Below are 27,746 nucleotides of genomic sequence, written 5' to 3'. Positions count from 1 at the left end.
TGAACTCCTCGGCAGTGGCTATCGCAGGCGCGTAATATTTTCCAGTAAAAGTAGTACATGTTCTATACCACAACCAAATGAATAAAAGGAAATAGTAGTCAATATAACACAACCAATAAAAAGCCATTCATAAATTATCAGTTCAGACCAAGATAACATATAAGGCAGAGGTAGTATTATAAGGACCATTTCTAACACGTTGTTAACTCAAACAAATCTAACAATAGCAACATCAAATGTGTTTAACCCACATTTCTCTTTGAAAAGGCACAATGTTAGTTATATAATACATGCTTATGTATTATGAATTATCATAATCAGTCTAAAAGCTAATTATTGTTACACTTTATATTCCTTATAGTACTTATGAATAAAAATTGAAAAAGAGGATCATGAAACGCAAGGAAAGAGAAAGAAAATGAAAATTATTATTTTATCATATAAGTCCAACTTCCCATAGTCACTCCAAACACGTTTTTGTTTTAAAATCAAATGAATTATTGTAAAATATGTTAGATAATACCATTGGGTTGTGGCATCAGTGATGGCAGGAACCTGATGCATGGTAGGAACTTTTGAAATGGTTAATTAACCACTTTGTCGACAAAGTCATGTATAGAGAAGTTCAGGCGTGGAAGTTTACCTGGTCTGAAATCGAAACTGATTGTGTGGTGACGTCCGTTAGCACATATGCCTGAGTGCAATGTAGGATGATAAATAATGAGCAATATAAAACCCAAAGACACACATACGGTTACACGCCTTTATTAGAAGACGTTTACCTATTCTCCCGCATTAACACCTATTTGACCCAATCATGTTGGTTCATGTTGGTGAATAAGCTGCTCGTCCTTAAGATACATGACAATCATGTTGGTTCATGTTTTCATGGTTGAACCTCATAGTTAGAAAGTTAAAATTGTAAGGGGAAATTTCATGAACCTTTTAGTTACCTCTTTCATGGTTGCACAAAGATGTGCAGCAGTTGTTTTTAAAAGTGGTTTAGCAGCCTCGTTGTCCCAGAACACGAAGTTCGCCGCATTTCCTTCACGCACAACTTCGATAACTATCTTAAACCTGCAAAACATACAAATTAGAGAGCAATGTACTAATGCAAACTTAAAGTGGCATATGATAACCATAATTAACCTCCATGTCTATGTCTAAGTTCGGTGTCCGTCCCAACAAAAGTAAGATGGAGCGTCGCCCTTTGCAACCTGAAGGCACTGGTGGCATGCTTTGTGGTACCATCCATTTTGATTAGCAATTACTTGGTTAGTAGTAGCAACATTAACACACAATGTTGGCTGCAGAACATTAAGAAATAAGGAGCAGTTAACATAAAAACATGTTTAATAATTTTAAACTACAAATGTTAGTGGTATTTGAAACCTCAGATAGCATGGTGATTTGTTCAAGGGCTAGCTGGATAGATTTTGAAAAAAACTTATCAGCCGGGGAAATGCGAGACCCGGCAGAATGTTGTGACCATTCACGACCAATTTTGTTACGGCAGTTGATGGATTTCCCGACATGTGAGTCTGTTGGCAAATTCTAGATTAAAAATAAATTAAAAAATGGAGTGATCACTAATGAACAAATTGGAGGAGTAAGTGATAACCGAACAATTTGCATTCATATAAATTTTACGGTACCGTTGACGAAAAGCTGTTATCTCTGGGATGCTACCATTTACCCAATTTACGGTACCGTTGAAACTCCATTTACCCAATTTACGCTGCACCAATATAAAAAACAACATGAGTCATTAGCATAAAAAGTTAACTTATACACTAAGATGTTGCCAATTAGTGTTATGATCAAGAATAAATCGGGACAACGTCAATCTGTGTCATGATAAAGAACAAATTATGTTATTCATATCCACACTCAACATTTGAATCTGAATTTGAAACTTTTTTGCCACGATTACAACAGTCAGACAACTAATAGGTGTGCTGCTCTAATGGTGTGCTGCTTCAAAAACTCAATCTTTCCTTACAGTGCACAACAGATCAGCCCTCCTTTCCCCGACACATCACCGAATTAGTTGGTCCTAACAGATCAAAACAAACAAGCATATGGTTAAGTGAAAGATGAAATAACAGTACATGATTAAGCAGTTTGTATACAAACCTTTAAGTACACCTTCACCAGAGACACATGTATTGCTCGATAATCATTGGAATAAGAAAATAACAACAATGTCCTTTCACCTTGTAACAATAATAGGTTGCATAAGAGTAAGAGAATGTGAGAACAACACCAAAAATAAATATCCCGTTTCAGAGTAACAAAGGCCAGAAATATCAAACCTAAAAAAATATGTCAACATGAGAAGGCACGCAACCACCACCACCACTTATTGCATCCTATACAGAAGAAACAGAAAGCGTTGGATCCGCAAACCCTAAGTCATGAAAGTGTTGGATCTGGGAACCCTAAGCCACGAAAGTGTTGGATCTAGAAAACCTAAGCCACGAAAGTGTTGGATCTGGAAAAAAAAAGGATGAAGAGGAAGAGCATATTATATCAGAAGCAACTTGGAGTGAAGGTATAAAACATTACCTTCAAATTGCATAAACAGTGACTGACCACCACATGTTCGTTACGAATCCGACATCGTCGCCAGATTAGCCTTTCGTCATCTTCTCCCCCGTTCGCACCACTGTAGCCTTTCGTTTCGAGGAAGAAGAGAAAGAGGGAGAAGAGAGTGAATGAAGAAGAAGAGAAAGAGGGGGAAGAAAAACAGAGACGTGAGAGAGAGAAAGAGATAACAAAAATGAGAGAAAGAGGGAGAGATAGATAGGAAAAGGAATGAGAGACAGATCAAAAGCAAGAAACAAAGAAATGCAAAGGAGGTAGCCACGTGGCTCTCTAACAAAGAAAAGGGGCAGTTAGGTCTTTTCCAGAGGAAAATGTTGAAACTCAAGTTGTTCAAAATGTTGGGGATGTTAACTTGGTTTAGGGGAATAGGTGAAGCAATGAGATCATAGAAGGTTCTAGAACTGTTTAAGTTTGGTGTTTGAATGTTTTGATGAAGATTTGGATTTAGGTGAGAAGATATAATTTTTAACATTTTTTTTATGAAGATATGAATTTATAATATAATAAATTTCATTGTTCTAGATTTCACTATATTGCCATTTCTCATCTTGCTGTCACATTATTGATTTGGAGGCAAATTAAGTCTAATTTAACTATTTCCCAACCAAACCACACACTTGGTTCTATTCTAATGAAAGCTTCCTAAAAAGTAACTAAACTTTAATTCAATTACTTAAATTTTTTGGGATCATCTATTTTCGTTTTGAAAACAAACTGGTTTGTGACAAACTAAGTTAAATTAATAAGTGCACAACATGTCAGTCTACTGCAATTATAATGGTATTTAATGGTATTAATACTCTTAGTTATTATAATTTCTTCTTTATTGATATAATAACTAAGGGTATTAATGTCATTGCATTGATTGAATATATGATGTGGAAATTCCGTTCATTAAAAAGTTAAAAAAAACACTGCCACATCAGACTTTTTGATGATGTGGTCTGATAAATGGTCAAAATGAAACTTTTGAAATTTGTTGAGGCCATTCTTGAAATTTTTTTTGGCATGGGGATTTTCAAACCAAACCCATATGACAGAGGTGAAAATTGGTATTAAGCCTTATAGGAATGGTAACAGAGATTGGTTACACTCAAATTCAAAGTGGGAGCAAAACACAGTAGATCAATTTGGTCTTGAAGGATCAGAGGTATGCTTGAAGATGAGAAGTAAGCTAGTCACTGATTTTCTTAAGCAAATGAAATATGGAAAATACTTATATGGACACAACCATAACACATGGATTTACACACGACCAATCACTTTTTTTTAATTAAAAAATTGAAATAAAATTGTCTATTTCTCCCATTAAAACAACCACCCCGTGATGGCAATTAAAAACAAAATTAAATTTTAAATAAATTTCATTTTTCTCTTTTTATTGATTGTTCCTAAAAAAAATGAATTTAGGTTCGTATCCGAATTTCTCATGAAATATGACCTACACAAACATTGTTGCTTTTTATACTTCCACAATTGGGTCCATTCTATTCTCCATAACCGGTGGCTCTATGTACAACAAAAAGAATGTTTTCTGATATCCAACTTGCACTTTAACTTCTATTTAGAACTTACAATTAATGTCATTTATATAACAATATTTTTATAACATTCTTCATTTATATTTTTTATTTATGTTTTGAGTTAAAAGGTAGTGCATTCACAGTGTAAAATAGTTTTTTATATTGTCATCCAATAGAAAACCATCAATATGCTAGATCATTAAAGTTTTTTTCAAAAAAATATATATATTTTAATTAGATACATGGTGGTGATTGGTGTTAGTGCATAATGAATAAAGATGATGACAAAGAGAATAACGACGCAAAGATTAATGAGAGAATAATATTGTATATTCTACTTGCGTTGTTAATAAATGATAGCTACTACAAGGTTATTTATACAAAAGAAAATTGCCACCTAAGCCCTAACAGACTAAACTTAGTGAATAAGTTTAAGGTACAAACAGTACAGTACTACAAAATACTAAAGTACCCTTACTACTAAACAGCTAAGCTAATGGGATCCAGAAGGTAACATCTTTTGGTCAACATTATCTTCTAAGTAACCATCAGAAGATCATCCCACATCATAACTTCTGATGTTCATCTTCTGAATATTGAATTACTCTTCAATATCATCCCTTAATTCATATTCTTCAATCAAAGCTGAAACCCCAATTCCATCCCTTAAGAGCAGAAATTGATCCGTCTTGATCGCCTTCGTCAGAACATCTGCCATTTGCTTCTGGGTGCTACAGTGCACAACTTCTAATGTTCCATTCTGGACTTGGCTTCTCAAGAAATGATACTTAGTCTCAATATGCTTGCTTCTTCCGTGTAACACCGGATTCTTGGCAAGATTGATTACAAACTTGTTATCAATCATCAGCTTCAGAGGCTTCTTCACTTTAATCTTCAGATCTTCTAATAAGTTCAGAAGCCACACAGCTTGACATGCAGCTACAGCGCCTGCGATGTACTCAGCTTCACAGGTTGATTGAGCAACAACAGCTTACTTCTTGGAACTCCAAGAAATGGTACCTCCCAAAAACATAAACAAATATCCAGAAGTACTCCTTCTATCAACTCTATCTCCACACCAATCAGAGTTAGAATAACTCAATAACTCTGATTCTTCCTTTCTCTCAGAAGGAAAAAATATGCCAAACTTCAGAGTTCCCTTGACATACCTCAAGATTCTGACAGCAGCTTGGTAATGGGACCACTTAGGTTTACTCATGAACCTATAAACCAATCCAACTGCTTAGCATATACCAGGCCTGGTATTACACAAATACCTCAGAGAACCCACCAGCTGTTTGAAGATCGTAGCATCAACATCTTCACCTTCAGAGTCAGAGTCCAACTTCTGATTCGTTTCTGACGGTGTAACAGCAGCTTTGCAATTCTCCAGCTTGAATTTCTTCAGAAGTTCTAACTCATACTTCAGCTGATGCAGAATCATACCATCTTCTGAGTACAGAATCTCCATCCCTAGAAAATATGACATTTCCCCAAGGTCTGTAATCTCAAACTCATTCATCAGCACCTTCTTGAACTTCATCAGATCTTCTGGACAACTCCCTGTAAGCAATATGTCATCAACATACAGACACAACAGAATCATATTACTTCCAGAATATTGCACTTAAACTCCATATTCCATCTCACACTTCTGAAACCCTTGCTTCTTGAAAAATGAATCAATTTTCAAATTCCAAGCTCTGGGTGCTTCCTTCAATCCATACAGAGTTTTATGTAATTTGTACACCATCCCTTCCTGATTATTTTTCACAAAGCCAGGGGTTTGTGACACGTATACCTCCTCTTGTAATGAACCGTTCAGAAATGCAGACTTTACATCCAGATGCAACAAGGACCAACCTCTGTTTGCAGCTAAAGCAATCACCAGTCTGTTTGTTTCATGTCTAGCTACAGTAGCAAACACCTCAAAGTAATCTAGCCCAGGTTTCTGAAGAAAACCTCTTGCCACTAGCCTCGCTTTGTGTTTACCAACTGATCCATCTGGCTTCAGCTTTACCTTGAAAACCCATCTGACACTGATGGCTTTCTTCTTCTTTGGAAGTTCTGTCAGCTTCCAAGTCTTGTTTCTTTCTATAGCCTCAAGTTCTTCTTTCATGGCATTCGGTCAGACTTTCTTCTTGAGCGCTTCTTCAATACCTACTGGTTCAGAATCTACTAACATGGCACACTGAATGACCTCTCCTTCTGAGTCAACTTCTGTGTCTTGCAACATGTCATAATCTGCAAACCTTCTAGGTATAGTTCTGACTCTTTGTGGTCGCTGAGCTACTTCAGAGTCAGCTACTCCAGAGTCACCACCTTCATAATCATCTCCAGAAGCTTGTCCTCCAGACCCTACGTCTTCAGAGTTTTCTCTTCCAGAATCATGACTACCACCAGACTCTGGATCATCATCAGAATCTGGATCAGAATCGGATTCATCATCTGACTCATCTTCAGAAGATTCCTCATCTTCTGAATCTAAATTTTCTTCAAAAGTTATCTCTACATTAGAAGTTGGTTGAAACTCTCTCCAATCCCAAACTTCTGATTCTTTCACAATGACGTCTCTGCTGACTTCAACTCTATTAGTTTCTGGACAATAGAGCTTGTATGCACCTGTACTGTGGTACCCCACCAATAACATCACTTTGCTTCTATCATCCATCTTCTTCCTTCTTGCTTCTAGAACGTGTTTGTAACACACAGAACCAAAAACCTTCCGATGACTAACACTATGCTTCTCCTTAGTCCACTTCTCCAAAGGAACAATTTCCTTCAGCCTCTTCGTTGGACACCTGTTGAGCACATATGTTGCAGTAGCAACAGCTTCTCCCCATAGATTATGAGGAAGCTTCTTCTCTTTTAGCATACTTCTCGTCATATCAAGCAAAGTACGGTTTCTACGTTCAGCAAGACCATTGTGTTGAGGAGTATAAGGAGCAGTAACCTCATGCTCAATTCCATTATCATCACAGAACTTCTGGAATTTTGTAGAGTTATACTCACCTCAACCATCCGTTTTGAGAATCTTTATCTTCTGACCACTCTGCTTCTCAGCCTTCACCTTGAACTTCTGGAATTCTGTGAACACCTTAGTCTTAAACTTGATAAGTGTTACCCACTTCATTCTTGTGAACTCATCCACAAAAGACACAAAATACCTATTTCCTCCAAGTGAAGGTTCTGGAAATGGTCCACACACATCAGAGTGCACTACTCCTAGAGCATGCTTTGCTCTTGGAGCAACTTTTGATACAAATGGCAATCTGGGTTGTTTGTCTTTCATGCATACCTCACCTGACTTCTCAGGCTTCACAATCTTAGGAATGCCACGTACAAGCTTCTTAGAACTTAGATGCCCCAGGCTTTTATAGTTCAAGTGCCCCAACCTCTTGTGCCACAACTTACTATCACCTTCTGAGCCTTCAGCACTCAGACACTCTGTTTCAGCTGTTTCTACATTCACCTTGAATGTTCTGTTGCTTCCTTGTTCAGATTGCATCATCAACTTCTAATTGGAATCATACAACTTCAAGAGGTCGTTCTTCATAACAACTGAGAAACCTTTTTCAATGAGATGACCCACACTCATCAGATTGCTTTTGATTCCAGGAACATACCAAATGTCTTTGATCAGAACATTCTTCCCATTCTTCACTTTGACTTTGACATTTCCCACACCTTCTGCATAAAGATACTTATCATCAGCACATTTGATTTTTGTCCTCCTTTTAGAGTCAAAATCTATCAGCCATTGTTTGTTTCCAGTCAAGTGATTTGAACACCCAGTGTCCATATACCACCACTCTGACGAACATCTTTCGTCAGACTCTGAAGCCATCAATAGCACAGGTTCATCATCTGAACCTCCTCTCGCTATATTTGCTTCTTCTGATCTCATTCCTTTGTTTACCAAACAGTCTCTAGCAAAATGGCCAAATTGTTTGCAACAGTAACATTGAACTTTCTTCTTATCCTTTCCCTTCTGATATCTCTTCTCATCATAAGTTGAGGCTTCCTTCTGGAATCTATCACCACGTCTATGCTTCTGGCCCTTCTTGACAAAAGAAGTCTTCAGAGCTTCCTCAACTTCTTTCTCAAAAGTTCTCTCAGTCAGACGTAACTCTTGTGCTTCTAAACTGCTTTGCAACTCTTCTATTCTAATGGTTTCCAGATCTTTAGAATGTTCAATAGATACAACAATATAATCAAATTGAGGAGTAAGTGACCTCAATATCTACTCTATGATTACTTGTTCAGAAAGGGTTTCTCCACAAGCCTTCATCTCATTAGTGATCAAAATCACTCTAGAGATATACTCAGAGACTTTCTCATTGTTCTTCATGTTGAGATTCTCATATTGCTTTCCCAGGGATTGAAGCTTCACCTTCTTCACTGATACGTCACCACCGTAACACCTGACTATTATATCGCACGTCTCCTTTGACATCATAGAATCAGCAATCTTCTCAAACACATTCACATCCACACACGGATGGATGAAGAACAACGCCTTTTGATCCCTCTTCTTCGTTTCTCTCTGCGCTTCTCTTTGTTCTTCCGTTGCACCCGCTGCAACCGGAACATATCCTCCAGTGACAAGATCTAGAACATCTTGAGCACCAAATAATACACGCATTTGAATCATCCATCTATTCTAATTTTTACCATCAAGAACTGGAAGTTTGGTATTCAAGTTGCTTCCACTCATCTTTAAACTTGTGTAGACAAAAACAAATTTCACTCACACTCACACAGTGTTTCCCAACCCACAAACAACCAAGAAAAATGTGATTCAACACAACTTTGTTTCCCTGAAACAAAATCAATCACACAGTCACACAAACTCACGTTCACTCGTGTTTCCCTGTGTTTGGAACCGGAGCTCTAGATACCAATTGTTGGTGCACAATGAATAAAGATGATGACAAAGAGAATAACGACGCAAGGATTAATGAGAGAATAATATTGTATATTCTACTTGCGTTGTTAATAAATGATAGCTACTACAAGGCTATTTATACAAAAGAAAATTGCCACCTAAGCCCTAACAGACTAAACTTAGTGAACAAGTTTAAGGTACAAACAGTACAGTACTACAAAATACTAAAGTACCCTTACTACTAAACAGCTAAGCTAATGGGACCCAGAAGGTAACATCTTTTGGTCAACACTATCTTCTGAGTAACCATCAGAAGATCATCCCACATCAGAACTTCTGATGTTCATCTTCTAAATATTGAATTACTCTTCAATAATTGGTTGACAGTGTAAAAATATTTTACACTGTCAATGCATGACTCATTTTCTTTTACGTTTTAGTTATTCAATTAATATTGTTATGTAACCTCCTCTTTACTTTTTTCAATGAAATTCCAATTTTGCTTCTATTTTTTTAAATATTTTTTCAATTCCAATTATTTCTCTTCTTAAATTTCTTTTTCTTCATAAACTTGATTTGTCATATAAATAATACATATCCCACTCGTCCGTACCCGTGTGTACGCATGAGTATCTCACTAATTAAGAAAGACAAGGATATGGAGATTTTATTTTTATTTTTATGAAGAATTGAGTTTAAGTGATGAAGTGAAAAAATTATAAATTTCTTTAAGAAGTAATATCTAGTACTACTTAATACTATATTTTAAATCTCGTCATCAACTTAAAATTGACAAGTCAGCACAACGCATTGCCATGTCATTAAAAATTAATCCGAAATTAAAAAGCAGAATAAAATCTATAAAAAAAAATTTAAGGGACCAAAATTTCCAATTTTAAAATGAGGGGAACCGAAATTAGAAAGGAGAATAAAATCTATAAAAAGAATTTTAAAGGACCAAAATTTTCAATTTTAAAATGAGGGGAACAAAACTTAAAAAAAAAAAAAAATCAAAGTTGCAATTAAACCTAAATGTTAATAATTGTTTGGATCATAGATTATTTACTACATAATATTCAAAGTTTTGTGCTCTAATATATGGAAAGTTTCTATAAGTTTTTATTCATGTTTGATTTTGTTAACCAAGGTTAATGGACGAAGGGAAACATTTTCAAACATGTTTGTTTTTATTTTGCGCGTTTCTTCTTGAATTTAATGTGTTTGGGTGGAACTAGACGTTCACCCGTGCATAGCACGGGTATATTTTACCAAACTATTTATTATTAAAAAGTATTATTAAGTAAATAAATAGATTTAAAAATATAATATATGTGTTTTTATATTAATTATATTTTTAACTTAAAATATAAAAATGATTGTATTGATATTAAATCAATAAATAATAATTAATAGACGACATACATACATACATATATTTTTAATGGGAGAAAAAAATTAAATGGTAAAATAATAACATTTGTAGAGCTCAATAAAATAAATTTCAATGAAATGAAAGTTGAGCATACTTAAGTAGATTATGTATTTGAAATTATAGCATTTAGATGTACGGATATATTTTATTGAACTATTATTAATAAATAAATATAATTAAAAAATACTTTAAAATATTGTGATATCATATTAATTGTGTTCTTAAGAAAAATATTAACAACAATTTAATAATGAATATTTATGAAAAAAATTATAATATAATTAAAAAGGATTTTTAAAAAAATCAAAGAGTATAAAATAGTCAAATTTACATTAGATAAAAAAAGAAAAATAGTCCAGATATTTTATATTGGTATAGATAAAAAAATATTATATGTACTAATCTACTTTTTTATAATTAGCAAATTAAATAGTGTCATTATAATTATAAAATTAAAAACTTATCTTTTGGAGATTGTAAAATGAAATAATAAAAAAATAATAGAGTAAAACAAATTAAATTAAATTTTTATTGTTAAATATTGTTGTTTAAAAAATTATTTGATTCTTATTTATTTAAATAACTAAAATATATTTTCAATTTCAAATAATTGATTTAGAGATAAAATAAGATATTTAAAATTTTAAGTAATAAAATAAATAAGGCTTAATAATAAGAAAAACAAATTTATTCTTTAAACTGAGAAATAAAAGTATTATATATCAAAAATTCATATATAAATTTTAAAATAAATAAACAATAGAAAGACAATGATATTTATACACGAATTCACTACAGCGAATAAGGGCTTTAAAAGCGCTTATTTTGGGCTACTAAAGCGCTTTAAAGCGCTGCCAAAGTCAGCGCTGCCGTAGGTAACGACAGCGCTTTTGAAACTCCAAAAGCGCTCTCGTAGCCCCCCTATAAGAGCGCTTTCTCCAGAAAAGCGCTCTCGTATCCCCCCAAAAGCAACGCTTTTTCAAGAAAAGCGCTCTGGTAGCTCCCCCTATAAGAGCGTTTTTTCCAGAAAAGCGCTCTGGTAGCCCCCCCTATCAGAGCGTTTTTTCTGGAAAAAGAGCTCTGGTAGCCCCCTATAAGAGCGCTTTTCCAAAAGCGCTTTCGTAGGTTGCGTTTTTTTAATGTTTTTTTTAATCTTAGGCAGCGCTTTTAGTAATAAAGCGCTTTAGTAGGTGGCCCTTTAAGAGCGTTTTTTAAAAGCGCTGTCGTTGCTAAATGAGGTATTTTAAAGTGCAACCTGTAATTTAAGCCTCCCAGTTCGACCTGTAGTATTTTCGTCCTGTAATATATTTTCAAGCTGTAATATTTTCGACGATATATTTTCAACCATAGGTAGGACAATATATATATATATATATATATATATATATATATATATATATATATATATATACACTAATATAATACCATTATAATTTCCAAAATTATATATATACATCATTATAGTTCTTGTCAAACAAACTAAATCATGTAAAGTATGATATATATACAGAAAGTGTCACATGTAACTAACTCATGTCAAACAAACTAAATCAGTAACATCAACAATATTATACTTCAAATATTGGCAACAGTATGAACAAAATTAGTAACCACCTAGAGTACTATAATATTATACTTCAAAAGTTTGATCGTTTCCCGACCTGGTCCTGCAAAGTATGAATAGAACAACACGGTCAATTAAAGGCTCAACAACAACAAAAACAAACATGAAACAAACTATCAGTTTCAAATCAATCCACCAATATTGTAATGTGTCATCAATCCACCAATGTAATGTGTCATCAATCCAGTTTCAAATCATACCTATATGAATAGTTACTGAATATAAAATTGACACAATTCCTATTTGATTTCTTCCAACTTAAGTCTCGTGTAAGAAGCAGCATAGAAGTCATCAAAGTACTACATAACAAAAACATAATATGAATGATTTAGTTAAATGTAATAAATTATAAGAAATTATCTTAAGTTATAAATCCATACCGTGATTGGAATCTCTAATTGATTCGTTTGAATGATTTCTTTCATAAACCTCAAAACATAGTATCCGCAATCTGAACTGTTTCGCTGTATCGGACACTACATAGAAAAACAAATAAGATTTTATAGTTGTCTTGTTTTATCAAGTAGCATAAATATTATAAGCAAAATTGTGAAAATTAATGTACCTCCACTTTGATCCAAGTAATGTTGTTTGATTTAGTCCGGGATACCTGTGCGTCTCTTTGACTTCGGAACACTTGTATTGATCTAACAAAAATATAAAAGCATATGTTTAGGTCAATCTCACAATAATTAAATATATAAATATACACGAATATTTAGAACGATCCCACTTACGTATCAACCATTGACTTCATAGCCGGATAATTGGTCCACTCACCATCTACCGAATTCAGAAAATATACCACTTCTCTTATAGGGTTGATAGCAAGCAACAACCAGTGTGCTCTATAAATTAAAACAATAGTTTATATGAAAATTTTGCTACGCAAAAGAAACAAAGATTAGATGAACCAAGAATGAGAAACTAACCCTACTGGTCGGGTATTATACGGCCAAAGAATCAGACTTTCTGTATTGCCGGTGGACAGGAATCTATCGACTAAGCGTTGTCTAACTGATTCTGGTTCCGTAGCAATTGTCATTCCGCTGCAATGGGCGGAAGACACGAAACGGAATCTGTTTGACAATGCAGTCCTGCGCAACACTTTGTCATACAACAACCTTAAATAAAAACATAATAAACATTAGATTATTTTCATTGAAATGTGTAAATAAATTGTTCGACTAATTAAATAATATATCGGATGAGTGAATATTAACGGATGTATGAGTGAATATTACCAACGCCTAGTTGTTCATGCGTAAAAATCTCTTCAAGTCATCTAGTGCAATATTTGACAGGAATTCAATACCAAAGATACCTTCATCCATATTGATTTCACGGAAAGCACCATTCTTCAAATCGGACATATCAACAAGTGTTCCGAGCGTCGTCCGGTATCGAGGCACAAAAGCACCACCTTTTTTTGCCGCTGCCTTCGGAGGACCCTTGGGTGGTACGCTACGAACTTGTTGCGTCACTTGTTGTGACCCCCGAGCAGATGCCTAAAAATCATATAAGTTAGGTAAAATATAAAATCATGCAGTTTTAGATTCAAATTATATATTAACACTTTAAATGTACCTCTTTTAGTGATGCAACAGACTCCTCCTCCTATAAAATCCCTTTACCCTTAATTGCGGGTTTTGTAGGAGCAGTCTAAAATTAAAATGTAAAAAATAATTAATGTAACGGTGCAGAATTGACATTCGAAAACTAAATGATTCATAATGGTTTTCAATATACCTCATCACCAATGATAATGAGCTCCGAGGGCCATGCAACAAAGGACCCTATTGCATCTCGCAGCAATGTTGTCTCTGAGACCATGTCAGGTACCGGTAGCACCGCATCATGATCTAATACAACATAAACTGATACTTTCAGGTGTCCATCCGGGAGCAGTCTATGGTGAAGTAAATCTCCCAAAGTGTTGTGCACTTTTTCCTTGCCAACTAGGCGATAATTCGGTGACGATAAGTATAGTTGGCAAGATGAAATGCCCTAAACCAATAGTAAATATAGAGTCATTATCATTAATAAAATAGAACAATTTGCAAGGAAAATTTTTTATAATTACCTCGGGAAATTTTCTTTGACAGTTGATACTAGCTTTATCACTAGTTTCTTTCACCGATGAAGTATTGCACTTTTCTTTCATATACATCTCTTTATCTCTTTCCAATTCAGAGACTTGTGCTTGTAATTCCTGCAATTTTTGCAACACTTCTTCATTGGTAGGATTTCTTCTCCTAGAATGCTTGTAAAAAGAGGTTGGAGTCACACCATGACCTTTACCCCTCACCCGACCAGGATACTCAAGAGCATCTAGTGCTCTACTAAGTACGCTACTATCATCCTGGTCCTCACCGATGGATACCGATTGCGACATGGTCTCCTGTAATTCATTTACATTTCAATAATTATTAGTGGAGATAAAAAATCAATTATATATTAAAAAACATTTGATTTAATTAAAGACACATTATTATACTTACACATTCAGCATAAACTCTTTGAACATCGGGATCGACAGCTTGATTCTTGTCCACACGAGCTTCCTTCCACAACACCTGTACTGGAAGTGAGGTTTCCTCACTTTTCGTCTCCTCTAACTATGCATTGACACAAATAATAAAATCGTCAAATAAAACACATTTAGACAATTAATTAAAATGCATTTCTATTTACTTACAATTTTTTCCTCTAAGCGTGCATATCCCAAACGCCCTTTTTTGTATGGATACGCGGGTTTTGATGCTCTCGCACTATTTGTGGCACTCCTTTTCCGAAAAGCTTCATCTCTTTGCTCTAAAAACTTAGCCTAATCTTCTTCATCAATGAATAGCTCATATTTTTTTGGCCGTCACGGTGCCTCTTCAAGAAAGTTTCCATCTTTATCCTTAAGATAGGTGTTTGTTAAAAAAGCTTTCCACCCTCTATATCTTTTTCTGGCCAAACCAAGTATGTAGCGTTTACGCTCATCTGGTATGTTAAAAGACCTCTGCAAAAAAAACATACGCATAGAGTGTGTTAGTATAAGTAATTTAAACAAATTATTGTCAAGATGATAACAACAACCATATATGATACCTTAAGCTCGTCCCAAATCGCGTCTTTTTTCTCGTCCAACTCTTTGCTTTTCAGATTCCATTTATCTACGGAGACTGGAATATGCATACGAACAAGTGTACCAATATAGCTTGTCAACTTTGCAGAATTAGGACCAATTGGTTGGTTATCAGAATTCCATTCCAAATTATATATTAATCCTTGGTCTCTATGTCGAATGATTCCCTTCATAATGGTGATGCCTCGTGCAACTTATTTTGATGATGTATCGGGTGGAGGATTTGTATCCGGAGCATCTCTATCTTGTGAGTTTTCTTGTGAGTTTTCTTGATTACTAGCCATTAAACCTGTATCAAACAAACTAAAGCACATTAGTACACTATTAATAAGCTAACAATCTATACAAGTCAAATGGAAGTCAACCCATGCATGTACAAGTAAATCGGAATCGAAATCAGTGAAATCAAATTAAGCGTCAAAAAAAGAAAGTTGTCAGAATTGAACGAAATTTACATGGCTATGGTAAAACGTCCCCACGGACTCAAAAATAAAGTCGGTTTTCCAAAATTCAGACCCTAAGCCCGACTTTTGATTATGGGCAGAAGCAAAACCGATAAAAAAACAGTCCCGAAATGTAAAGATAAGTGCATGAGCAGCTCCAGAATCGTCAAAATAGTATAGTTACATGTAAAGAAGTCGGCAAACGGATACATGGTTCAAAATTGAATACGTATTGTAACAATCGGAATACAAATTGAAAAAAACTATACAAATTGAATATATAACAATCGGTACAAATTGAATAAAGCACATTAGTCGGAATATGTATATTATTACCTTTTTCACTAACGTCTCTTTCTTTTCTTGGTAGGATTGTGTTCTATGCATCTCTTAACAACGCGGACGGTTGGATTGATCCAAATACCCTCATTATGATCATTTCTAGTACAAGATTCATTCTCATTTTGATCGTTTCTTGTACAAGATTCAATGCCAACACCAATATCACCTTGATCTCCAATGTTTTCATCAACTATTTTGTTAGATAAAAGCACTATAGACCATTTCGTACTTGTCGGATCATTGACATAGAACACTTGTTTAGCTTGAGAGGTTAGAATGAAAGGCTCATCTTTGTACCCCACCCTATTGAGATCCACTTGAAAAAATCCTGACTTATCCATTCGTATGCCATTATTATTTTCAACCCACTTGCAACCAAATACAGGAATCTGAAACTTCGCGTAATCAAACAATAAAATGCGCTCGATAACCCCAAAATATGACAAATTTGCAAATTTCGGATTTAAGTCATTCGCACTTGATATGTGCATTGCTTCAGCTACCAAGGTAACACCATTATTTTGCATAGTACTTTTATCATCCTGTTCTTTGGTATAAAATGTGTATCCATTAATTGCGTATACGCTATAAGAAAACACAATTATACTTGGACCATAGGCTAAACATCTTAACCTTTATGTTACTGAAGCAGGATCTGAACGATACTTTGAATAAATATGTTCCCTAAACCACGGTATGAAACTTCGATTGTGCTCTCGTACTATCCAATTCTCATTTCTATTCGGATTTAAATATCGGAGAATAACCTTGTGCATTTCAACGTACGGCTCAACCTCAATCTCATTGTGCAGAACATACAAGTGCGCTTGATCCCGCTCGACCATTGATATTGTCACAACTTTATTTCCAATTAGCCTTTTTCCTTCTTTTTTTTCAACAATATGAGATTTGGGGAGTCCAATTGATTGAACATTTGACAGAAAATCAGTACAAAACTCAACCGCTTCTTCAACAATGTATCGTTCGGCAATACAACCCTCTGGTCGACTTCTGTTTTTCACGTACCCTTTTAATATTTTCATATAACGTTCAGCAGGGTACATCCGTCTCATATAAGCTGGTCCGCACAATTGTGTCTCTTTCACAAGATGAACGACTAGATGAACCATTATGTCAAAAAATGAGGGAGGAAAATACATTTCAAGGTCACATAAAGTAACAACTATCTCTTTTTGCAATGTTGGTAAGATCGCGGGATCGATCACCTTACTGCAAATTGACCTTAAGAAAAAACACAGTTTAGTTATTGCGCTTCTTACTTTTTCTGGCAGAATAGAACGTATACCTATTGGTAAAAAATGTTCCATTATAACATGGCAATCATGCGTCTTCAAACTCTTTAACTTGAGGTCTTTCATGGACACAAGTCTTCTAATATCTGATGAGTAGCCTTCTGGAACTTTAACTTCACTTAGGAACTTACACAATGTTTTCTTCTCCTTTCTAGATAGAGTGTAAACAGCAGGTGGCAGATATGTTCGTCTTCCTTTCGTCACGGGTCCCAATTCAGTTCTCATTCCCATGTTTACCATGTCCTTCCTTATGTTAAGGCCATCCTTAGACTTTCCTTGTATATTGAGTAACGTACCTATAACGCTGTCAAATACATTTTTTTCAATATGCATAACATCGAGGAAATGTCTTACGTACAACGACTTCCAATATGGAAGTTCAAAAAAATTGACTTCTTCTTCCACCCACCCTTGACAAGTGAATGTGCAAAAGGCTTGCCAAACTGAGTGCTCACATCTTCTCACCTTTTCAAAAATTTGATCACCTGTCAAAAAAGGCGGGGCTATACGTTGTTCGGCCTTTCCATTGAATGCTTTTCTCCACCCACGGTAGTGATGATTAGAATTTAAGAATCTACGATGGCCGAGAAAGACATTTTTCTGACAAAGATCCAATCGTGTCGTATCGGTTTCATCTTCACAAACAGGACACACTTTTTGACCTTTATTGCTGTACCCGGATAGATTTCTGTATGCTAGAAAATCATTAATTGTTCCAAACAACATCGCCCTCAAGTTGAAACTTTCTTTCCTATACCCATCGTAAACCTCCACACCGTTCTCCCACAAAAACTTTAAATCTTCAATTAAGGGTGCCAAGTATACGTCTATGTCATTCCCTGGTTGTTTAGGCCCAGAAATTAGCATAGATAACATCATGTACTTACGCTTCATACATAGCCACGGAGGTAGTTATAAATCATAAGAATCACAGGCCAGGTACTATGCGAGATACTTTGAATACCATGCGGGTTCATTCCATCAGTAGACAATGACAAGCGAAGGTTTCTTGCTTCTTTTCCAAATTCAGGATATTCACTATCAACTTTCATCCACTGTGGTGAGTCTGCCGGATGTCGCAACTTTCCATCAATAACTCTTTCATCTGCATGCCAAGTCAAGTGTCTTGAATCGGTTTCACTACGATACATGCGTCTAAATCTTGGAATTATAGGAAAATACCATAAGACTTTGGCCGGAGACAACTTTTTCTTATATCGAGGGGCACCGCATTTAGGACACTCATTCAACGCTGCATACTCGTTTCGAAACAAAACGCAATCGTTTGGACATGCATGTATCTTATTATAGCTCATGCCAATAGAGGACAACATCTTTTTGGCTTCATACGTTTGATTGGGAAGAACATTATCCTCTGGTAGCATATCTTTCATAAGGGCTAATAACTCTGTGAAACTTTTATCCGACCATCCATTGTCCGCCTATAAGTTGTACAACTTTAACACCGCAGACAATCTTGTGAATTTTGAACAACCATCACACAACGGTTTCTCTGCATCGCTTACCAACCTCTCGAACATTTTGGGACAATCCTCAAGATCTTCTTTAAGCGCTTCTGCAATCTCTTCGACTCGATCATAATCGTATGTGTCTGTGCAATCGTCGTTTGAAGCATACTTCGTATTACACCTCGACTCAACATTCCCGTTACTTTTCTCACCATGCAAACTCCAAACTGTATAACTTCTATCAATTCCAAACCATAGTAAATGCGATGCCAACTGATTCCCGTCAACCTTACCCCCATAACAGCAACCCATGCAAGGACACGCCATTCAAATCGGGTCTTTGGAGTGCGCAACCGCAAACTTAACGAATTCCCATACCCCTTTCTCGTACTCTTTCGACCATCGGTTTGAATTCATCCATGTCTTAATTAAGCTAAACAAAAACGATCAAACTTTCACTCTTCACAAGTAACCCCTATAGCGATTAAATTTTCAAATCGGTTTAGTAACCCATATACATTGACATCAAGAATCATAACAACATTGTAAAAAATCAGCATTACTATCACTTATGTAACAATTGGTAAGAAATTGCAAAAAATTCACAAAGTTCACAAAAGTGCATGTTATGTAAAGAAAGTTAGTATTACTATCAATTAGAATTATACAACTTAAGCATCACACCAAAATTGCCTCAAACTAACACTTAGTGAAAAAACATATAAAAACTTACATTTAGATCAATCAAAAAACCATATTATAGACATGTCGACAAAGTGATCATACGAAATTTCTACCGGTAGCCAACAATTATCAACACAAGGTCACATATGCACGGAACGCGACTAAGCTCATAATTTATAGCGTATTTGTGAACTCCGGGCAGCCATATATGACGTATATGTCGACATCCACTAGGAACTGATTTGAAACCAACCTTTTAAAGTGCAACAACTAGATATCGACACATGACGGTTCAAGCGGAATTCGCAAATTAAACGCACCCAATTAACCGGTAACGGTATCAACATTTTCAAGCACTAAATCGAACATCAATTATGTGTCGAGAGCAAATAGTCACCGCAAAAAAACTAGTTCCGACAAACAAGTCTAAACAAATATGTACAAGTCATAAATCGAAACCGAATCGCGACGCGTAAACCCAATTATTATGAACAAGAGCAACTCAACCAATTAGTATGGAACATCAACCTATGCCGAAATTTATCATCTTCAATTCAAGAAACAACAATAAAATAGCACAAGTATCACCAAATGTTAGAATTCTAGCCTATGTCGTTTCTATGAGGATTTGTCACAAACACATCGAATGCAAAAATATTTGTACAAGGATTCTATGTTAGATTAGAAACTAAGTTCTACCAATTATTAACAAAAAGCATTTCATCACCATCAACAAACATTTCGTGTAATCAATTATCATTATCATTTTGTTCATCAACAATAGTCAACTTAAATCAATTCTTAACAACTAGAATTCCTCCAACCAAGTGAACAAGAATTAGATACAAGACAAGTACCTGGTGAATCGAAGAAGAGATTGAGTAGAGAGAGTGGAAGGAGCACGTCGGAGAATCAAAACGCACGGAGGGGGGAGGTGGCCAGTGGCGGAGACGGAAACTAGAGGAAGAGGGAGAACGGTTGAGCAATCGATGAACAGCGTCGGGAAGGGGATGAACGACGATGAACAACGTCGAGAAGGAGATGAATGGAGATTAACAGCGTTGGGAAGGGGATGAACGGCGGCGCGATATGGGTTTGATGGTTCTTGTGAATTGGAAAGAGATGAACTGGAGACAGAAAGAACACGCGTGAGGGTTTTTGGGTTATTCTCTTATTTTGTTTTTTTAATTTTGCTATCCTATAGCAGCGCTTTCATAAAAGCGCTCTTGCATATATATCCTATAGCAGCGCTTTTTGAAAAGCGCTTTTTAACATTAGCCTTTACCAGCGATTTTGAGAAGCGCTCTTGTATACATAGGCTTTAGCAGCGCTTTCTTAGAAGCGCTCTTGTATACATAGCCTTTAGCAACGCTTTTTGAGAAGCACTCTTGTGTATATATATATATCCTGTAGCAGCGCTTTTACGTAATTTCGTATATATTTTAAATTGAATAATTTTGGGCTAACGTATAGCAGCGCTTTTTGGAAAAACACTGTCTTAGGTGCGCTGCCTATTCCCCTTTTTGGCGTAGTGATTATAATGAAGCAAACAACTATGTAGAAGATTTGCAATGTTAATACATTTACAAATGAGATGGTAAATTTGTCAAAGTCTATAATCTAATATAAGTATCATCAGTTACAAATTGAATAAATAACTTACAAATTGACTACATAACTACACAATATAATAACTATAAAATGTTAGATAATTTTATAAATTATCAAAAACTTGTAAACTAACAAACAAATATATTAAAATTAAAAAATTTGACAATATAATAATTTGATAAAATAGAAAAGTTCAACAATGTTTACTCTCCTCATCAAAAAAATTGTCATTTTTCATAAATGAAAAACACATGTAAGAAAATGATGGTTGTATGGTGAGCAGAGTAATATATAATTGATAATGATAATTGCATTGTGAAAGAAAAGGTAATGTATAATTTGTTTCATCTTTCATATGATGGAGATGGGGAGATACATAGATTTGAAAAGAAAGTGGAGAGTTGTAACTTTTCACTAATGAGTAATTGTTATAGAGGTTAATTGATTTATTTTAATTAATTAACTAAATTTACTTTTATTAATTATTTAATTATTAATAGTGGTAGAGGTGGTTGGTATAAAAAATAATTAATATAAAACTGATTTAATAGCTTCAAAAATTAAATTTAAAATATTAAATAAGAGCAAATTTTAGAAAAATATAAACTTCTTACTATTTCATATCATACTTTTAAATTATTAATTTCCTAAAGTTATTATCTGTATATCTGTCCAAATTTTTTTATTAATCAACTAATAATTAAATTAAAAATAAAATTTCTTCACAAATTAAATTTTAAAAATTAAACATGACAAAAAAATTAGCAAACAATAATAAATTAAGAAATAAAGAAACTAAAAATAAAAACAAACAAACATTATAAGAGTATAATTTCGTTTGATATAAAATTGCGAAATTTGCGAATGGAAATAAAAATCATAAGTAAGAATGATTACTCAAAGCAATATTATTTATTTTTTGTCAATAATTTTTTCTTTTATAATTTTTATAAAATTTATAAATAAATTAATAAAGATGAGAAGTTGAGTTTAAATATAAAATGAGTTAGTGGTGACAATAGTTATAGGGGAGGGAATGAACAATTGAAATTAATTAATGATGAAATAAAAAGAAAAAATATAAATAATAAACATAGATGTGTTGTAACACCCCATACATAACTTACTAGTATATTATGAATGAAACGTTAAAAATTGATGCTGAGTACACATAAAAGCTATAGATATAGAAAGATCCATATTGAGTACAACATGAAATTCTATTAGGAATAGCAAAACATGTGTCTTCAATAGATCTGCACAGCGGAAAATGAGATCTGACGAGGTCTCCGAGCCATCACCACTTCCAAGTCTTCAGTCCAAACCTGCTACTGACCAAACGCTACTAAACTGCACCTGAAAAAATATAAGTTGATTGGAGTGAGATTACTAAATCTCAGTGAGTCCTCCTATCTTATGGGTCCACTCGGATCTACAGGGTACATGCATCAAAACCGAATCCACCATTGATCCGGGGTTTATCCTCACATCCGATACAAGTACGGAGCAAACACATGAATCGTCCACCGTAGGAGTCATCGTATCACAAGTACACAAATAGTACAACAAACACGTATGCCAAAACCCATACCCGTGTACGGGGAATCCAGAAACGCGTTAATGCCTTGACTAGGTTATAAAACACACCCTCGATGAATCACGCCCATGCCTACTGTCAAGAGACTTGTACAAGCACAACGCAAGATGATTAGACGGGTTCGCACAAGCCTAAATGGCCGCGAGATGACCTTAGCCTAGTTGGCGTCATTGTCCCATTAACCATCTTCATGCACATGTGTTAACGCCGAGTACAAATACGCTATCTTGACACATGGGTCCATCGGGCGAAAGCCTAGTGATGTAGCCTACATGGCACCACTAGAGATGGTTTACCTGTTATGCGTAGGCCTACTTAGCCGCATAACGCCACCATACCGAGCACGCAAGTGTGTTAACGCCAATTGGGAAAAGGCCTCAAGACCCTCACAAGCACACTGCAACGGTAGCTCAGGTGTGAGCCCAAGATCACACGATCGGGGCTGTCCCATTGATCACAAAGCCCGGGACATAACGCAACCTAGCCCCCGGCCCGCTTCGATTCAAGCATACACACGCATCAATCGCCAATCACACAAGCACACAGTCCCAATTGTTTAACCGAAACAACGGACATCAACAATCTATTCATGTCTCATCACAATATGGCATTCATATTTAAACATAATGTAGCAATTAAGTGCAATGAGACTAATTCATTCTAATCATGCATAATTCACATATTAAAATTACCACATCCATGATCATATATGACATTAGCATGTTTAAATACTAATTAAAAAAGTCTCACATGACTAAGGAGACATCCGGTTCCCTTTACGGAACGAAACTGTTCTCGGGGCAACATTCAATTTCACTCGACAAGACACACTAAGTGGGGTTCAAATATAATTAAATCAAGCATTCTGGTTTGGGGACCAATTTTATTAGAAAGTACACGTCGCTAGCTTTCCAACGATATAAAGTTTGCGCGAAACGGACTTACGACGCAAAAGTTACGAATTTCTAAAGTTTGCTGATTTTTGCACTTTTGCCCAGGTAACCGGTTACCCAAAGTCCAGTAACCGGTTACTGGCATGCAAAATGCCCAGTAACGCAATTTTCTACAGAGTAACCGGTTACCCAAATGTCAGTAACCGATTACCCTGAAGCAGAATCAATTTTCTGCATTTTTAAGGGTTCTAAACCAGTCCCAATTGCTTTCAATTGATTTCCAGCATCACACATATAATTCCAACAGATTTCTAACATGCAACAATGATAAAAGATATATCCAACCAGTAAATAACAAAAACATCTAACAATTATCACGATTAGCATGTTAATGTCATGGATTTATGATAATTTCTCACAACCCTCTTTCCCCAAACATAAGCCCTTGCATATTAAACCCCAAGGCATCTAACTAAGGACTCACATTGGATCAAATGGAGCTTTGGATGATGAACATGCTGCAATTTAGCTCCTAACTTGACCAAAACTCCAACTCCAAATTCATCAAACCCGTATTCCACTTGTAATCATTTTCAGCATCAGTCATCAATCTTCAAACTTTAATATCTCCATCAATAAACCATCTACAAATGCAAACCATATATGCAAATCGTAGAGAATTTCGTTAGCTTTCCAACGAGACCAGAATCAGCTCAATCGGAGTTACGAGCAGAGAGATATTACCTTTTTAGTGAAAGCTGTACCCAAGGTGCGAAAATGGAACTTGAAGATGACATCCATGAGCTTCTTCTCTTCTCTCTTGTTCTTAAACTCTCTCTTCTTTATCCTTAACATAAAAATCTGAATTGGGAGTTGTTATACCCATATGAACATGCTTAGGCCCATGCAAATGAAGTTGAATATCCAATATATCCTCCGACCAAGTCATATTTACATTCTTGCCATCTTGTCCAATTCTAAATAGTCTCTTTCCATATCTACTACTTTACTAACTCTCCTTTAATCATCCTTAGTAAGTGGATAAACATTTTACTCATTCAATTGGGATAAAAATCAATGTGTCATCTGATTACCTTTTACCCAATTAAATGATAATTACCGGTGTCGAAAAATCGGAATTTTACATGTGTGAATAATAAACATAATGAAAAATTAAAATTAAGAAATCATCACATATGACAATAAATAATTCAATTAATTTTTTAACCAAACCTCTATAACAACACATCCTTTTCAATAATTTGTTTGTCAACAAATTGTGATGATTCAAAATTTAAACCTACAAAAATCAATATAACAAAAAAATAACAAACAATAATTAAAAAATAAATATAAATAAAATTAGCAAACAATAGTTAAAAAATAAATATAAATATAAGTAAAAAATAAATATAAATATAAGAATCGAATAGATGTATGAATAATAAACTTAATTAAAAAATAAAGTTAAGAATCATCACATATGACAATAAATAACTCAATTAATCTTTTGTTGTAGGAGGTAGTTTTATTATTTGTTAGTGGGATAGTGGCTTTGGCTTTTGAGTTAGTTTCTATTGCTAGTGGGTTAGTGATTTTTTAATTGAGACTTTTATTTAATTTTGAAACGTGAGAATGTGTCATTTTAAACTACCACGTTGAGGTTTTTCTTAAATTTTTTTATTGAGTTAAGTTTTTCAAAGTATGGAAGTTAACATTCTTTTTCTTTTAACTTTTTTATTTAAATGTTTTTTATTTAATTAAATAGTTTAAAATGTATTTAATTAATTAATTATTTTTATTTAATTAATTAATTTATTATTTATTAAAAGTTTTGGCGGGAAATTTTAGTGGGAAGAAGTTCTAGGATTATAATTTAGTATGATATGGTATTGGTTTTAAGCATGTTGGTGGTGGGATTATTATTCTTTTGTTGACTGAGTTTATTGAAACAAAATAATCATTTAAGATTATATTCTTGATTCATCCAACATGTCTTGAGTTCATTGAGTTTTTGTGATCTTACTTTAGTGACTACAAATAGTGCTTAGCTATGGCATTTGTTTGATATTTGTTTCTTATTATGCATTACTACTGAGTGTTACTCTAGAGTACTGTCAGTTTATCAATTTCGTAACTAATCATCACCAAGTATGGTTCAGTGCAACAATGATGTTTCTTTATTTCATTTTATTAGAGGGTAAGTTACACAATATGGATTGTGATAAACATTTTTGTACATCTTCTAGAAAACACACCTCTTCCCTAAAACAAAGATGTATGTACCGATTCAATATGATAGATTAATATTTTAGATGGTTATATCTTATGTGATTAGTTTAAATTATAATTAAAGCAAAAAATCTTTTCATTCGTTAGTTGGTTCAAAAGTGATTGACACTGAATTTGGTAGGAATGACTACAATTTAATCCCCACAGCTACGAGTAGACCAAATGCTGGCCGTGAATACTAAAAAAAAAGTCTTGACATTTTTTAGTCTTAACTATCTACTTTTTTTAGATATTGATCAAATTAACTTTTTTGGTGAAGTCATAAATTTGGCCGGTCAGTAAACAGTGTTGATTTAGAATTTTTCAGTGTTGACTTAGGAAATGCGTATCTCATAGATCAAAATCTTTAATCTTTATCTTCTACATCTAAATTCAGATTTTCATGTTCATCTTGTACATCCATAAATCTCTAGATCAATCATGTTTAATTAAGATTTTTTGGAAAATCTGTTCAATAACTCTCATGAACTAAAGAACACAAAAATGACAAAATTATGATTCTTAACTGTTTCAAGCAAATGAATACACCACTAGAAGCGGAGTTTTATCACGAGCACGATTCTATAATTAGTTTTTTTTATAAAACTTACTAACCGGCCGAATCAAGCATGTTTGTGTTCGAATTTCACACCACTTTTTTGCTTCGATTTGTCAAATTCACAGCTTGTTTTGCAATTTTGAATACATATTTAAAATTGTGGTAAAATTTTAGTTCCAACGGTGTTTAATTTGTGAATTAGTTTGTTGATTTGGCGATTTTTAATTTTTTTTCGTGAGATATAATTGAAGATGATGAATACACCCATCTTAGACAAAGTTTAAGTTAGGGTTAAACACATTCTAATCAACCAAAACATAGTGCAAAAGTCTTTAACAAAGTGGGCATGTAACATGAAAGTTTTTGAAAATTTTAATTTTAGGTTTTTTTGTTTTAGACCATTTTACATAAAATTAAAATCATAAATGTATTGGAAATGATATTTGTGATGTTTCTGGATAGTTAATTGTTATTTTTCGACGTTTAAATGGACTTGAAAATGTCGGATTTTGTGTTGGTATTGCGGGTCTGAAATCAGATTGAAGTGACCCAATTAAAAACTAAAGATGATGATTAAGAATTACTTTTATTTTAAATAAAATAAAAATAATAAGTTTATCGTTAGATTAATCCAAAAAATGAGAATTACACAATCTCGAGTAACACTGAGTTCATCCTCAAATGACTTTTATAAAACTGTTATTTTTGCAAGTTCATCGTAAAAACTCCTTATATATCTTTTTATTTATTTACTTTTAAAGGCTCGTAGATTTTGTCGTGTATAGTTACTGATGTTTTTATGATGGATTGATACTTGATTATTTGCTTCTTGAATTATTGTACCCCAAAGGTTTATCGTAATATTTTTGGTGTCTTAGGCCAACAAAAACAATGGTGTTTCTTCTTAATCATATTATTATAGTTGTTTTACCTTTGAACAGTGGAGGAGCTTGAATAAATACATGGGTGCCAAAAATAAATCTGTAATTTTGAAACATATCATTTATTAATAATTGGACAAAGTAATTATTTTAGCCCTAGAAATAAAAGTGAAAGTACAACCAAAGAAGCTACCAAAAATGAAAGCTAGAAAATAAAATCGAGGTTCACCAAAAAGAGAAGTCTCTAAGATACAGTGGGGAGTGAGTAGAGCTGTCAAATGGGCCGGTCCGGCTCAGTCCGCTTCGGTCCGGTGGGCCAACGTGTTTTAATGGACTGACCCGGCCCAGCCCAATTGCTAAATGGACCACATAAAATGAGCCTGACCCATTTTTCAAAGGCCCGTGCGGCCCGATGTGCCAGCCCGGCCCGTATTTCAATATTATAATTTTAATTTTATAAAAAGGATGTAATGGAT

The sequence above is a fragment of the Vicia villosa genome, linkage group LG1 (genome assembly GCF_029867415.1).
Source record: "Vicia villosa cultivar HV-30 ecotype Madison, WI linkage group LG1, Vvil1.0, whole genome shotgun sequence".
Classification (NCBI taxonomy): domain Eukaryota; kingdom Viridiplantae; phylum Streptophyta; class Magnoliopsida; order Fabales; family Fabaceae; genus Vicia; species Vicia villosa.
The sequence above is the reverse complement of the archived record's forward strand: the minus strand, read 5'-3'. Positions refer to the sequence as shown.